Raw genomic sequence first — 17,105 nt, 5'->3', positions numbered from 1 at the left:
ATTACACCATGTCATCCCATAATATCCCATAATATCCCATATTAATCCCATATCATCCCATATTACACCATGTTATCCCATGTTATCCCATAATATCCCATAAAATCCCATATTATCCCATATTACACCATGTTACCCCATGTTATCCCATAATACCCCATATTATCCCATATTACCCCATGTTATCCCATATTATCCCATAATACCCCATATTATCCCATATTACCCCATATTACACCATGTTATCCCATATTATCCCATATCATCCCATATTACACCATGTTATCCCATAATATCCCATGTTTATCCCATGTTATCCCATAATATCCCATATTATCCCATAATATCCCATATTATCCCATATTACACCATGTTATCCCATGTTATCCCATAATATCCCATGTTATCCCATATTACCCCATATCATCCCATGTTAACCCATGTTATCCCATATCATCACATAATATCCCAATATATCCCATATTACCCCATATCATCCCATATTATCCCATATTATCCCATATTATCCCATAATATCCCATATTATCCCATATTACCCCATATCATCCCATGTTATCCCATACTATCCCATATTACCCCATATCATCTCATATTATCCCATATTACCCTATGTCATCCCATATTATCCCATAATATCCCATATTACCCCATTATACCCCATATCATCCCATGTTATCCCATCATACCCCATACTATCCCATATTACCCCATATCATCCCATATTATCTGATATTATCCCATATCATCCCATAATATCCCATATTATCCCTTATTAGCCATATTACCCCGTATTTACCCCGTATTACCCCATAATATACCACATTACCCCATATTACTCATATTACTCATATTACCCATATTACCCCCATATTATCCCATATTACCCCATATCACCCCAATCACTCCATATTACCCCCATATCACCCCACATTACCCCATATGCCCCCATATCCCCCATATCCCCCATATCCCTCATATCCCCCATATCCCCCCATATCCCCCATATCCCCATATCCCCCCATATCCCCCCATATCCCCCATATCCCCCATATCCCCCATATCCCCCCATATCCCCCATATCCCCCATATCCCCCATATCCCCCATATCCCCATATCCCCCATATCCCCATATCCCCCATATCCCCATATCCCCCATCTCCCCCATATCCCCCATATCCCCCATATCCCCCATATCCCCCATATCCCCCCATATCCCCCCATATCCCCCATATCCCCCATATCCCCCATATCCCCCCATATCCCCCATATCCCCCATATCCCCCCATATCCCCCCATATCCCCCATATCCCCCATATCCCCATATCCCCATATCCCCATATCCCCCCATATCCCCATATCCCCCCATATCCCCCCATATCCCCCATATCCCCCATATGCCCCATATCCCCCCATATCCCCCATATCCCCCATATGCCCCATATCCCCCATATCCCCATATCCCCCCATATCCCCCATATCACCCCATATCCCCCCATATCCCCCATATCCCCCATATCCCCCATATCCCCATATCCCCCATATCCCCCCATGTCCCCATATCCCCCATATCCCCCATATCCCCCCATATCCCCCATATCCCCCCATATCCCCCCATATCCCCCCATATCCCCCATATCCCCCCATATCCCCCATATCCCCATATCCCCCATCTCCCCCATATCCCCCATATCCCCCCATATCCCCCCATGTCCCCATATCCCCCATATCCCCCATATCCCCCATATCCCCCCATATCCCCCCATATCCCCATATCCCCCATATCCCCCATATCCCCATATCCCCCATATCCCCATATCCCCCATATCCCCCATATCCCCCATATCCCCATATCCCCCATATCCCCCATATCCCCTATATCCCCCCATATCCCCATATCCCCCATATCCCCCATATCCCCCCATATCCCCTATATCCCCCATATCCCCCATCTCCCCCATATCTCCCCCCATATCCCCCCATATCCCCATATCCCCCATATCCCCCATATCCCCCATATCTCCCCATATCCCCCATATCCCCCATATCCCCCCATATCCCCCCATATCCCCATATCCCCCATATCCCCATATCCCCCATATCCCCCCATATTCCCCCATATCCCCCCATATCCCCCAATTTAACCCCATATTACCCCATATTACCCCATATTACCCCATATTATCCCCTATTACCCCATATCCCCCATACCATGTCCTTATCCCATAGGTGACGACTCATTGCGTACGTCCCAGCTGAACGTTGGCACAGCCACCGACGTGTCGCTCAAGATCTCGGAGCCGGACCTGAGTCAATTGACGGCCACAATCAGGGCCCCGTCAGGGACTGAGGAGCCGTGTCTGCTCAAACGGCTGCCCAATAGACATATAGGTATAATGTATAGATATATATAGTGTTATGGACATATAGATACATATAGATACATATAGATACATATAGATATAGTGTTATATGTGTGTGTGTAACTGACGGCCACAATCAGGGCCCCGTCGGGCACCGAGGAGCAGTGTCTGCTCAAACGGCTGCCCAATAGACATATAGGTATAATGTATAGATATATATAGTGTTATGGACATATAGATACATATAGATACATATAGATACATATAGATATAGTGTTATATGTGTGTGTGTAACTGACGGCCACAATCAGGGCTCCATTGGGCACTGAGGAGCCGTGTCTGCTTAAACAACTCCCCAATAGACATATAGGTATAATGTATAGATATATATAGTGTTATGGACATATAGATACATATAGATATAGTGTTATGTGTGTGTGTGTAACTGACGGCCACAATCAGGGCCCCGTCGGGGACTGAGGAGCCGTGTCTGCTCAAACGGCTGCCTAACAGACATATAGGTATAATGTATAGATATATATAGTGTTATGGACATATAGATACATACAAATACATATAGATACATATAGATATAGTGTTATATGTGTGTGTGTAACTGACGGCCACCATCAGGGCCCCATTGGGGAGCAAGGAGCCGTGTCTGCTTAAACGGCTGCCCAATAGACATATAGGTATAATGTATAGATATATATGGTGTTATGGTATATATGTGTGTGTTATATGTGTGTGTGTGTGTGTGTGTGTAACTGACGGCCACAATCAGGGCCCCATTGGGGACTGAGGAGCCGTGTCTGCTCAAACGACTGCCCAATAGACATATAGGTATAATGTATAGATATATATAGTGTTATGGTATATATGTGTGTGTTATATGTGTGTTATGTGTGTGTGTGTGTGTGTGTGTAACTGACGGCCACAATCAGGGCCCCATCGGGCACCGAGGAGCCGTGTCTGCTTAAACAACTCCCCAATAGACATATAGGTATAATGTATAGATATATATGGTGTATAGATATATATAGTGTTATATGTGTGTGTTATGTGTGTGTGTGTAACTGACGGCCACAATCAGGGCCCCGTCGGGGACTGAGGAGCCGTGTCTGCTTAAACGGCTGCCCAATAGACATATAGGTATAATGTATAGATATATATGGTGTTATGGTATATATGTGTGTGTTATATGTGTGTTATGTGTGTGTGTGTGTGTGTGAGTGTGTAACTGATGGCCACAATCAGGGCCCCATTGGGCACTGAGGAGCCGTGTCTGCTCAAACGGCTCCCCAACAGACATATAGGTATAATGTATAGATATATATAGTGTTATGGTATATATGTGTGTGTTATATGTGTGTTATGTGTGTGTGTGTGTGTGTGTGTGTGTGTGTGTGTGTGTGTAACTGACGGCCACAATCAGGGCTCCATAGGAGAGTGAGGAGCCGTGTCTGCTCAAACGACTGCCCAATAAACATATAGGTATAATGTATAGATATATATGGTGTTATGGACATATAGATACATATAGATACATATAGATACATATAGATATAGTGTTATGTGTGTGTGTGTGTGTAACTGACGGCCACAATCAGGGCCCCGTCGGGCACCGAGGAGCCGTGTCTGCTCAAACGGCTGCCCAACAGACATATAGGTATAATGTATAGATATATATAGTGTTATGGACATATAGATACATATAGATACATATAGATACATATAGATATAGTGTTATGTGTGTGTGTGTGTAACTGACGGCCACCATCAGGGCCCTGTCGGGCACCGAGGAGCCGTGTCTGCTTAAACGGCTGCCCAATAGACATATAGGTATAATGTATAGATATATGTGGTGTTATAGACATATAGATACATATAGATACATATAGATATAGTGTTAGATGTGTGTGTGTAACTGACGGCCACCATCAGGGCCCCGTCGGGGACTGAGGAGCCGTGTCTGCTTAAACGGCTGCCTAACAGACATATAGGTACATATAGATATATATGTTGTGTTATAGACATATAGATACATATAGATATTGTGTTACATGTGTGTGTGTGTGTCCCCGGGCATCTCATTCACTATATATGTATATATATGTGTGTGTGTATATATTTTCCCCCCATATATATATATGTCCACCCCCAGGCATCTCGTTCACTATATATCTATATGTGTGTATATATGTACCCCCAAATATATATATATTCCCCCCCCCACCCCCCCAGGCGTCTCATTCCCTATATATAACATATATCTTTATGTCCCCCCAGGCATCTCATTCCCTATATATAACGTATATCTATATGTCCCCCCAGGCATCTCGTTCCCTATATATAACATATATCTCTATGTCCCCCCAGGCACCTCATTCCCTATATATAATGTATAATATCTCTATGTCCCCCCAGGCATCTCATTCCCTATATATAATGTATATCTCTATGTCCCCCCAGGCACCTCATTCCCTATATATAATGTATAATATCTCTATGTCCCCCCAGGCATCTCATTCCCTATATATAATATCTATATGTCCCCCCCAGGCACCTCGTTCCCTATATATAACGTATATCTATATGTCCCCCCAGGCACCTCATTCCCTATATATAACATATATCTATATGTTCCCCCCAGGCATCTCGTTCCCTATATATAATGTATAATATCTCTATGTCCCCCAGGCATCTCATTCCCTATATATAATGTATAATATCTATATGCCCCCCCAGGCACCTCATTCCGTATATATAACATATATCTATATGTTCCCCCCAGGCATCTCAATCCCTATATATAATATATAATATCTATATGTCCCCCCAGGCATCTCATTCCCTATATATAATGTATATCTCTATGTCCCCCAGGCACCTCATTCCCTATATATAATGTATAATATCTCTATGTCCCCCCAGGCATCTCATTCCCTATATATAATGTATAATATCTATATGTCCCCCCAGGCATCTCATTCCCTATATATAATGTATAATATCTATCTATATGTCCCCCCAGGCATCTCATTCCCTATATATAATATATAATATATAATATATAATATATAATATATAATATATAATATATAATATATAATATATAATATATAATATATAATATATAATATATAATATATAATATATAATATATAATATATAATATATATGTCCCCCCAGGCACCTCATTCCCTATATGTAATGTATAATATCTCTATGCCCCCCCCAGGCATCTCATTCCCTATATATAATGTATATCTATATGTCCCCCAGGCATCTCATTCCCTATATATAATGTATATCTATATGTCCCCCCAGGCACCTCATTCCCTATATATAATGTATATCTATATGTCCCCCAGGCATCTCATTCCCTATATATAATGTATATCTATATGTCCCCCCAGGCATCTCATTCCCTATATATAACGTATATCTATATGTCCCCCCAGGCATCTCATTCCCTATATATAACGTATATCTATATGTCCCCCAGGCATCTCATTCCCTATATATACCGTATATCTATATGTCTCCCCCCAGGCATCTCATTCCCTATATATAATGTATAATATCTCTATGTCCCCCCAGGCATCTCATTCCCTATATATAATGTATAATGTCTATATGTCCCCCAGGCATCTCATTCCCTATATATAATGTATAATATCTCTATGTCCCCCCAGGCATCTCATTCCCTATATATAATGTATAATGTCTATATGTCCCCCAGGCATCTCATTCCCTATATATAATGTATAATATCTCTATGTCCCCCCAGGCATCTCATTCCCTATATATAATGTATAATGTCTATATGTCCCCCAGGCATCTCATTCCCTATATATAATGTATAATATCTCTATGTCCCCCCAGGCATCTCATTCCCTATATATAATGTATAATGTCTATATGTCCCCCAGGCATCTCATTCCCTATATATAACGTATAATATCTCTATGTCCCCCCAGGCACCTCGTTCCCTATATATAACATATAATATATATGTTCCCCCCCCAGGCATCTCGTTCACGCCCAAGGAGGTTGGTGAGCACGTGGTGAGCGTGCGTAAGGGGGGGCAGCACGTGACCAACAGCCCCTTCAAGATCATGGTGGGACCCTCCGAGATCGGGGACGCGCAGAGGGTCAAAGTGTGGGGGGCCGGGCTGAGCGAGGGGACCACCTTCCAGCTGGCACAGTTCACTGTGGATACAAGGAGTGCTGGTATGTATGGATATAGGGTATGGGATATTATAGGGTATGGGATATAATGGGGTATGGGATGGGATATGGGACCACCTTCCAGCTGGCACAGTTCACTGTGGACACTAGGAGTGCTGGTATGTATGGGATATAGGGTATGGATATGGGGTATTGTGGGATATTATGGGGTGTTATGGGGTGTTATGGGGTATGGGATGGGATATGGGGTATTATGGGGTGTTATGGGGTATGGGATGGGATATGGGACCACCTTCCAGCTGGCACAGTTCACTGTGGATACACGGAGTGCTGGTATGGGTATATAGAGTGTTATGGGGTGTTATGGGGTGTTATGGGGTATGGGATGGGATATGGGACCACCTTCCAGCTGGCACAGTTCACTGTGGATACAAGGAGTGCTGGTATGTATGGGGTGTTATGGGGTGTTATGGGGTATGGGATATAATGGGGTATGGGATGGGATATGGGACCACCTTCCAGCTGGCACAGTTCACTGTGGATACAAGGAGTGCTGGTATGTATGGGGTATAGGGTGTTATGGGGTATTATAGGGTTATGGGGTATGGGATGGGATATGGGACCACCTTCCAGCTGGCACAGTTCACTGTGGATACACGCAGTGCTGGTATGTATGGGGTATAGGATGTGATATTATGGGGTGTTATGGGGTATGGGATGGGATATAGGGTGTTATGGGGTGTTATGGGGTATGGGATGGGATATGGGACCACCTTCCAGCTGGCACAGTTCACTGTGGATACAAGGAGTGCTGGTATGTATGGGGTATAGGGTATGGATATGGGGTATTGTGGGATATTATGGGGTGTTATGGGGTGTTATGGGGTGTTATGGGGTGTTATGGGGTATGGGATGGGATATGGGACCACCTTCCAGCTGGCACAGTTCACTGTGGACACTAGGAGTGCTGGTATGTATGGGATATAAGGTATGGATATGGGGTATTGTGGGATATTATGGGGTGTTATGGGGTGTTATGGGATGGGATATGGCGTGTTATGGGGTATGGGATGGGATATGGGACCACCTTCCAGCTGGCACAGTTCACTGTGGATACAAGGAGTGCTGGTATGTATGGGATATAGGGTATGGGATATTATAGGGTTATGGGGTATGGGATGGGATATGGGATGGGATATGGGGTGTTATGGGGTATTATAGGGTTATGGGGTATGGGATGGGATATGGGACCACCTTCCAGCTGGCACAGTTCACTGTGGATACAAGGAGTGCTGGTATGTATGGGATATAGGGTATGGGGTATTATAGGGTTATGGAGTATGGGATGGGATGGGATATGGGGTGTTATGGGGTATGGGATGGGATATGGGACCACCTTCCAGCTGGCACAGTTCACTGTGGATACAAGGAGTGCTGGTATGGGGGATGTTATGGGGTGTTATGGGGTGTTATGGGGTGTTATGGGGTATGGGATGGGATATGGGACCACCTTCCAGCTGGCACAGTTCACTGTGGATACACAGAGTGCTGGTATGTATGGATATAGGGTGTTATGGGGTATTATGGGGTTATGGGGTGTTATGGGGTATGGGATGGGATATGGGACCACCTTCCAGCTGGCACAGTTCACTGTGGATACACGGAGTGCTGGTATGTATGGGGTATAGGGTATGGATATAGGGTATTGTGGGATATTATGGGGTGTTATGGGATGTTATGGGTGTTATGGGGTATGGGATGGGATATGGGACCACCTTCCAGCTGGCACAGTTCACTGTGGATACACGCAGTGCTGGTATGTATGGGGTATGGGGTATTATGGGGTATTATGGGGTTATGGGGTGTTATGGGGTATGGGATGGGATATGGGACCACCTTCCAGCTGGCACAGTTCACTGTGGATACACGGAGTGCTGGTATGTATGGGGTATAGGGTATGGGATATTATGGGGTGTTATGGGGTATGGGATGGGATATGGGACCACCTTCCAGCTGGCACAGTTCACTGTGGACACAAGGAGTGCTGGTATGGGATGGGATATGGGATGGAATGGGGTATGTGGGGGCTGTGGGGTCTATGGGGTCTATGGGGTCTATGGGGGCTGTGGGGGCTATGGGGGCTGTGGGGGCTGTGGGGGCTGTGGGGGATATGGGGGCTGTGGGGGATATGGGGGCTATGGGGTCTATGGGGTCTATGGGGTCTATGGGGGCTATGGGGTCTATGGGGTCTATGGGGGCTGTGGGTCTATGGGGGCTGTGGGTCTATGGGGTCTATGGGGGCTATGGGGGCTGTGGGGGATATGGGGTCTATGGGGGCTGTGGGGGCTGTGGGGGATATGTGGTCTATGTGGTCTATGGGGTCTATGGGGGCTGTGGGGGCTGTGGGGGATATGGTGTCTATGGTGTCTATGTGGTCTATGGGGGCTGTGGGGTCTATGGTGTCTATGTGGTCTATGGGTCTATGTGTCTATGTGTCTGTGTGTGTCCCTTACCCCGTGTCCGTGACTCAGGTTATGGCGGTCTGGGTCTGTCGGTGGAGGGTCCCAGCAAAGTGGACATTCACTGCGAGGACGCTGAGGACGGAACCTGCAAAGTGTCCTATTGCCCCACCGAGCCCGGCAGCTACCGGCTCAGCGTCAAGTTCGCCGACAGACACGTGCCAGGTGGGGGGGGGACGGGGGGGATGGGGGGGAATGGGGGGATGGGGGGTATGGGGCACCTGTGGGGGGTTATTGGGGGGGCATGGGGGGGGAATGGGGGGGTGGGGGGTATGGGGCAACTCTGGGGGGTTATTGGGGGGGATGGGGGGGGAATGGGGGGGGGGGTGGGGGGATGGGGCAACTCTGGGGGGTTATTGGGGGGGGTGGGGGGGGAATGGGGGGGGAATGGGGGGGTGGGGGGTATGGGGCAACTCTGGGGGGTTATTGGGGGGGGATGGGGGGGGAATGGGGGGGGATGAGGGGATGGGGGGATGGGGCACCTGTGCGGGGTTATTGGGGGGGCATGGGGGGGGAATGGGGGGGGAATGGGGGGGTGGGGGGTATGGGGCAACTCTGGGGGGTTATTGGGGGGGATGGGGGATGGGGGGATGGGGCACCTGTGGGGGGTGATTGTGGGGGGTGGGGGGCATGAGATGGGGGGTTATTGTGGGGGGTGGGGGGAATGGGGGGATGGGAGGGAATGGGGGGATGGGGGATGGGGGGATGGGGGATGGGGGGGTATGGGGCACCTGTGGGGGGTTATTGGGGGGGAATGGGGGGGGAATGGGGGGGGAATGGGGGGGTGGGGGGTATGGGGCAACTCTGGGGGGTTATTGGGGGGGGTTGGGGGGGGAATGGGGGGGGATGGGGGTATGGGGGATGGGGCAACTCTGGGGGGTTATTGGGGGGGGATGGGGGGGGAATGGGGGGGGGGGATGGGGGGATGGGGCAACTCTGGGGGGTTATTGTGGGGGGATGGGGGAAGTGGGGGTGATGGGGGGGGTCACCTCCAAGGGGTTATTGTGGGGGGTGGGGGGGATGGGGCACCTCCTGGGGGGTTATTGTGGGGGTGTGGGGGGAATGGGGGGGGAATGGGGGGATGGGGGGATGGGGCACCTCTGGGGGGGTGATTGTGGGGAGTGGGGGTGATGGGGGAGATGGGGGGGTCACCTCTGGGGGGTTATTGGGGGGGGTGGAGGGGAAGGGGGGGGAATGGGGGGGTGGGGGGTATGGGGCAACTCTGGGGGGTTATTGGGGGGGCATGGGGGGGGAATGGGGGGATGGGGGGGGATGGGGGGTATGGGGCAACTCTGGGGGGTTATTGGGGGGAATGGGGGATGGGGGGATGGGGCACCTGTGGGGGGTGATTGTGGGGGGTGGGGGGCATGAGATGGGGGGTTATTGTGGGGGGTGGGGGGAATGGGGGGATGGGAGGGAATGGGGGGATGGGGGATGGGGGGGTATGGGGCACCTCTGGGGGGTTATTGGGGGGGCATGGGGGGGGAATGGGGGGAAGGGGGGGGATGGGGGGTATGGGGCACCTCTGGGGGGTTATTGGGGGGGCATGGGGGGGGAATGGGGGGGGAATGGGGGGGTGGGGGGTATGGGGCAACTCTGGGGGGTTATTGGGGGGGATGGGGGGGGAATGGGGGGGGGATGGGGGATGGGGGGATGGGGCAACTCTGGGGGGTTATTGGGGGGGTGGGGGGGGGATGGGGCAACTCTGGGGGGGTGATTGTGGGGGGTTGGGGGGATGAGATGGGGGTTATTGTGGGGGGTGGGGGGAATGGGGGGATGGGAGGAAATGGGGGGATGGGGGATGGGGGGGTATGGGGCACCTGTGGGGGGTTATTGGGGGGGCATGGGGGGGGAATGGGGGTATGGGGGATGGGGCACCACTGGGGGGTTATTGTGGGGAGGAGGGGGGATGAGATGGGGGTTTATGTGGGGGGTGGGGGGGATGGGGGGGTATGGGGGGATGGGAGGGTCACCTCTGGGGGGTTATTGGGGGGGGGTGGGGGGGATGGGGGGGTCACCTCTGGGGGGTTATTGGGGGGGGGGGTGGGGGGGATGGGGGGGTCACCTCTGGGGGGGTTATTGTGGGGGATGGGGGGATGGGGGGGGGGGTCACCTCCAGGGGGTTATTGTGGGGGGGGAGCAATGGGGGGGTCTGGAGTGATGGGGCACCTCCAGGAGGGGTTATTGTGGGGGGGGTGGGGGGATGAGATGGGGGGTTATTGTGGGGGGTGGGGGAAGTGGGGGTGATGGGGGGGTCACGTCTGGGGGGGTTATTGTGGGGGGATGGGGGGATGGGGCACCTCCTGGAGGGTTATTGTGGGGGTGTGGGGGGAATGGGGGGGGAATGGGGGGATGGGGGAATGGGGGGATGGGGCACCTCTGGGGGGTGATTGTGGGGAGTGGGGGTGATGGGGGAGATGGGGGGGTCACCTCTGGGGGGTTATTGGGGGGGGTGGAGGGGAATGGGGGGGGAATGGGGGGGTGGGGGGTATGGGGCAACTCTGGGGGTTATTGGGGGGGATGGGGGATGGGGGGATGGGGCACCTGTGGGGGGTGATTGTGGGGGGTGGGGGGCATGAGATGGGGGGTTATTGTGGGGGGTGGGGGGAATGGGGGGATGGGAGGGAATGGGGGGATGGGGGATGGGGGGGTATGGGGCACCTCTGGGGGGTTATTGGGGGGGCATGGGGGGGAATGGGGGGGGAATGGGGGGGTGGGGGGTATGGGGCAACTCTGGGGGGTTATTGGGGGGGGTTGGGGGGGGAATGGGGGGGGATGGGGGTATGGGGGATGGGGCAACTCTGGGGGGTTATTGGGGGGGGATGGGGGGGGAATGGGGGGGGGGGATGGGGGGATGGGGCAACTCTGGGGGGTTATTGTGGGGGGATGGGGGAAGTGGGGGTGATGGGGGGGGTCACCTCCAAGGGGTTATTGTGGGGGGTGGGGGGGATGGGGCACCTCCTGGGGGGTTATTGTGGGGGTGTGGGGGGAATGGGGGGGGAATGGGGGGATGGGGGGATGGGGCACCTCTGGGGGGGTGATTGTGGGGAGTGGGGGTGATGGGGGAGATGGGGGGGTCACCTCTGGGGGGTTATTGGGGGGGGTGGAGGGGAAGGGGGGGATGGGAGAGAATGGGGGGATGGGGGATGGGGGGGTATGGGGCACCTCTGGGGGGTTATTGGGGGGGCATGGGGGGGGAATGGGGGGAAGGGGGGGGATGGGGGGTATGGGGCACCTCTGGGGGGTTATTGGGGGGGAATGGGGGGGGAATGGGGGGGGAATGGGGGGGTGGGGGGTATGGGGCAACTCTGGGGGGTTATTGGGGGGGATGGGGGGGGAATGGGGGGGGGATGGGGGATGGGGGGATGGGGCAACTCTGGGGGGTTATTGGGGGGGTGGGGGGGGGATGGGGCAACTCTGGGGGGGTGATTGTGGGGGGTTGGGGGGATGAGATGGGGGTTATTGTGGGGGGTGGGGGGAATGGGGGGATGGGAGGAAATGGGGGGATGGGGGATGGGGGGGTATGGGGCACCTGTGGGGGGTTATTGGGGGGGCATGGGGGGGGAATGGGGGTATGGGGGATGGGGCACCACTGGGGGGTTATTGTGGGGAGGAGGGGGGATGAGATGGGGGTTTATGTGGGGGGTGGGGGGGATGGGGGGGTATGGGGGGATGGGAGGGTCACCTCTGGGGGGTTATTGGGGGGGGGTGGGGGGGATGGGGGGGTCACCTCTGGGGGGGTTATTGTGGGGGATGGGGGGATGGGGGGGGGGGTCACCTCCAGGGGGTTATTGTGGGGGGGGAGCAATGGGGGGGTCTGGAGTGATGGGGCACCTCCAGGAGGGGTTATTGTGGGGGGGGTGGGGGGATGAGATGGGGGGTTATTGTGGGGGGTGGGGGAAGTGGGGGTGATGGGGGGGTCACGTCTGGGGGGGTTATTGTGGGGGGATGGGGGGATGGGGCACCTCCTGGAGGGTTATTGTGGGGGTGTGGGGGGAATGGGGGGGGAATGGGGGGATGGGGGAATGGGGGGATGGGGCACCTCTGGGGGGGTGATTGTGGGGAGTGGGGGTGATGGGGGAGATGGGGGGGTCACCTCTGGGGGGTTATTGGGGGGGGTGGAGGGGAATGGGGGGGGAATGGGGGGGTGGGGGGTATGGGGCAACTCTGGGGGGTTATTGGGGGGGATGGGGGATGGGGGGATGGGGCACCTGTGGGGGGTGATTGTGGGGGGTGGGGGGCATGAGATGGGGGGTTATTGTGGGGGGTGGGGGGAATGGGGGGATGGGAGGGAATGGGGGGATGGGGGATGGGGGGGTATGGGGCACCTCTGGGGGGTTATTGGGGGGGCATGGGGGGGGAATGGGGGGGGAATGGGGGGGTGGGGGGTATGGGGCAACTCTGGGGGGTTATTGGGGGGGGATGGGGGGGGAATGGGGGGGGATGAGGGGATGGGGGGATGGGGCAACTCTGGGGGGTTATTGGGGGGGTGGGGGGGGAATGGGGCAACTCTGGGGGGGTGATTGTGGGGGGTTGGGGGGATGAGATGGGGGGTTATTGTAGGGGGTGGGGGGAATGGGGGGGTATGGGGGGTAATGGGGGGATGGGGGGATGGGGGATGGGACACCACTGGGGGGTTATTGTGGGGGGTGGGGGGGGAATGGGGCAACTCTGGGGGGGTGATTGTGGGGGGTGGGGGGGATGAGATGGGGGGTTATTGTGGGGGGGGTGGGGGGATGAGATGGGGGGTTATTGTGGGGGGTGGGGGGGATGGGGGGGGATGGGGGGATGGGGCACCTGTGGGGGATTATTGTGGGGGGTGGGGGGGATGGGGCACCTCTGGGGGGGTTATTGGGGGGAGTGGGGGAAGTGGGGGTGATGGGGGGGTCACCTCTGGGGGGTTATTGTGGGGGGGTGGGGGGAATGGGAGGATGGGGGAATGGGGGATGGGGGGATGGGGGATGGGGGATGGGGGATGGGTCACCTCCGGGGGGTTATTGTGGGGGGGGTCACCTCCAATGGGTTATTGTGGAGGGTGGGAGGGATGGGGGGATGGGGAGGTCACCTGTGGGGGGTTATTGTGGGGAGTGGGGGGATGGGGGGGTATGGGGGGATGGGAGGGTCACCTCTGGGGGGTTATTGGGGGGGGGTGGGGGGGATGGGGGGGTCACCTCTGGGGGGGTTATTGTGGGGGATGGGGGGATGGGGGGGGGGGTCACCTCCAGGGGGTTATTGTGAGGGGGGAGCAATGGGGGGGGTCTGGAGTGATGGGGCACCTCCAGGAGGGGTTATTGTGGGGGGGTGGGGGGATGAGATGGGGGGTTATTGTGGGGGGGTGGAGGGAATGGGAGGGATGGGAGGGTCACCTCTGGGGGGTTATTGTGGGGGGGTGGGGGGGATGGGGGGATGGGAGGGGTCAGCTCCAAGGGGTTACTGTGGGGGGGTGGGGGGAATAGGGCACCTCCTGGGGGGTTATTGTGGGGGTGGGGGGATGGGGGGATGGGAGGGTCAACTCTGGGGGGTTATTGGGGGGGGGTGGGGGGGATGAGATGGGGGGTTATTGTGGGGGGTGGAGGGAATGGGGGGGTATGGGGGGATGGGGGGATGGGGCACCTGTGGGGGGTTATTGGGGGGAGTGGGGGGGATGGGGGGATGGGAGGATCACCTCTGGGGGGGTTATTGTGGGGGGGTGGGAGGATGGGGTCACCTCCGGGGGGGTGATTGTGGGGGGGGGTCACCTCCAAAGTGTTATTGTGGGGGGTGGGGGGGATGGGGGGATGGGGCACCTCCGGGGGGTTATTGGGAGGGGATGGGGGGCATGAGATGGGGGGTTATTGTGGGGGATGGGGGGAATGGGGGGATGGGGCACCTCTGGGGGGGTGATTGGAGGGGGTGGGGGGGATGAGGGGGGGATGAGGGGGGGATGGGGGGGTCACCTCCAAAGGGTTATTGTGGGGGGGTGGGGGGAATGGGGGGGGAATGGGGGGATGGGGGGATGGGGGATGGGGCACCTCCGGGGGGTTATTGGGGGGGGATGGGGGGCATGAGATGGGGGGTTATTGTGGGGGGTGGGGGGAATGGGGGGATGGGGCACCTCTGGGGGGGTGATTGTGGGGGGGTGGGGGGGATGGGAGGGATGGGAGGGTCTCCTCTGGGGGGTTATTGTGGGGGTTATTGTGGGGGATGGAGGGGTCATCTCTGGGGGGTTATTGTGGGGGGTGGGGGAAGTGGGGGTGATGGGGGGTCACCTCCAAGGGGTTATTGTGAGGGTGTGGGGGGAATGGGGGGGGGATGGGGTCACCTCCAGGGGGTTATTGTGGAGGGGTGGGGGGAATGGGGCACCTCCTGGGGGGTTATCATGGTGGGGGATGGGGGGATGGGGGGGTCACCTCTGGGGGGTTATTGGGGGGGGATGGGGGGGTCACCTCCAAGGGGTTATTGTGGAGAGTGGGGGAAGTGGGGGTGATGGGGGGGTCACCTCTGGGGAGTTATTGTGGGGGGGTGGGCGGAATGGGGCACCTCCTGGGGGGCACATTGTGGGTGTCACCTCCTGGGGGGGCACAGTGTGGGGGTGACCTCCTGGGGGGGGGGGCACAGTGTGGGGGGGGGGCACAGTGTGGGGGTGACCTCCTGGGTGGGGGGGGGCACAGTGTGGGGGTGACCTCCTGGGGGGGGGGGGGCACATTGTGGGGTGACCTCCTGGGGGGGCACATTGTGGGTGTCACCTCCTGGGGGGGGGGGGCACAGTGTTGGGTGACCTCCTGGGGGGGGCACAGTGTGGGGGTGACCTCCTGGGGGGGGGGGGGCACATTGTGGGGTGACCTCCTGGGGGGGGTCCATGCGTCCCGTGTCGGGGGTCCGCAATGTTGTGCTGTGGGCAGGGAGCCCCTTCACCGTGAAGGTGAGCGGGGAGGGGCGCGTCAAGGAGAGCATCACCCGCAGCCGCCAGGCAGCGTCTATTGCGGCCATCGGCAGCGCGTGCGACCTCAACCTCAAGATACCAGGTGGGGGGGGGACATGGGATGGGGGGGGACATGGGGTGGGGGGAGACATGGGATGGGGGGGACATGGGGGGGATAGGGGAGGAGTGATGGGGGGAGGACATGGGATGGGGGGGACATAGGATGGGGGGGGACATGGGGGGGCTGGGGGGGCGTGATGGGGGGGGACATGGGGGGGCTGGAGGGGCATGATGTTGGGGGGGACATGGGATGGGGGGGCTGGATGGGGGGGGACATGGGACGTGGGGGGGGAGGGCGGGGGGGACGTGATAGGGGGGGCATGGGGTGGGGGGGGCAGGGGGGGCGTGATGGAAGGGGACATGGGATGGGGGGGGAGGGCTGGGGGGGCATCATGGGGGGATATGGGATGTGGGGGGGTACTGGGGGAGCATGATGGAGGGGACATGGGATGGGGGGGAAAGGGCGGGGGGAGGCGTGATGAGAGGGGACATGGGATGGGGGGGGAAGGGCGGGGGGGCATGACTAGGGGGACATGGGATGGGGGGCAGGGGGAGTGTGATGGGAGGGGACATGGGATGGGGGGAGGGATGGGGGCATGATGAGGGGGACATGGGATGGGGGGGCAGGGGGGGCGTGATGGGGGGGGCATGATTGAGGGGGTGGAGGGGGGGCATGATGGAGGGGGACATAGGGCTGGGGGCATGATGGGGGGACATGGGATGGGGGGACATGGGGTTTGGGGGACATGATGGGGGGATTTGGGGCATGGGGGCATGGGGGGGGGATGTGGGGTGTGGGGTGGGAAGTGGGGGGCATGGGGGGGACATGATGAGGGGGAACGTGGGGTATGGGGGGGATGTGGGGGTTATGGGGGGGCATGATGATGGGGGATGTGGGGTATGGGGGGGACATCATGGGGGGACATGGAGCAAGGGGGGTGGGGGGGGTTTGAGGGGGGACATGATTGGGGTGGGACATAATGGGGGAGCATGGGGGGTATGGGGACATGGGGGTGGGGGGGGGGTTGGGGACATGGGAGGGGACATGGG

The 17,105-nt window shown here is 56.2% G+C and overlaps 1 pseudogene across 1 annotated transcript in view; it reads left to right on the top strand.

Moving 5' to 3' along the window:
* Window positions 1-17,105, top strand: part of LOC107307134 (filamin-C-like) — a 149,492-nt pseudogene that overhangs the window by 118,004 nt on the left and 14,383 nt on the right. Inside the window, exons 33-36 of the transcript XR_014941036.1 lie at window positions 2,248-2,409; window positions 6,414-6,617; window positions 9,107-9,259; window positions 15,976-16,098. The product of XR_014941036.1 is annotated as a filamin-C-like (transcript). The remainder of the gene's footprint in view (window positions 1-2,247; window positions 2,410-6,413; window positions 6,618-9,106; window positions 9,260-15,975; window positions 16,099-17,105) is intronic.

Source organism: Coturnix japonica, unplaced genomic scaffold (assembly GCF_054131305.1).
Source record: "Coturnix japonica strain WE unplaced genomic scaffold, WE-NBRP24 Scf055, whole genome shotgun sequence".
NCBI lineage: Eukaryota > Metazoa > Chordata > Aves > Galliformes > Phasianidae > Coturnix > Coturnix japonica.
Note: the sequence above shows the minus strand (reverse complement) of the source record. Positions and strands in the feature narration are given on the sequence as shown.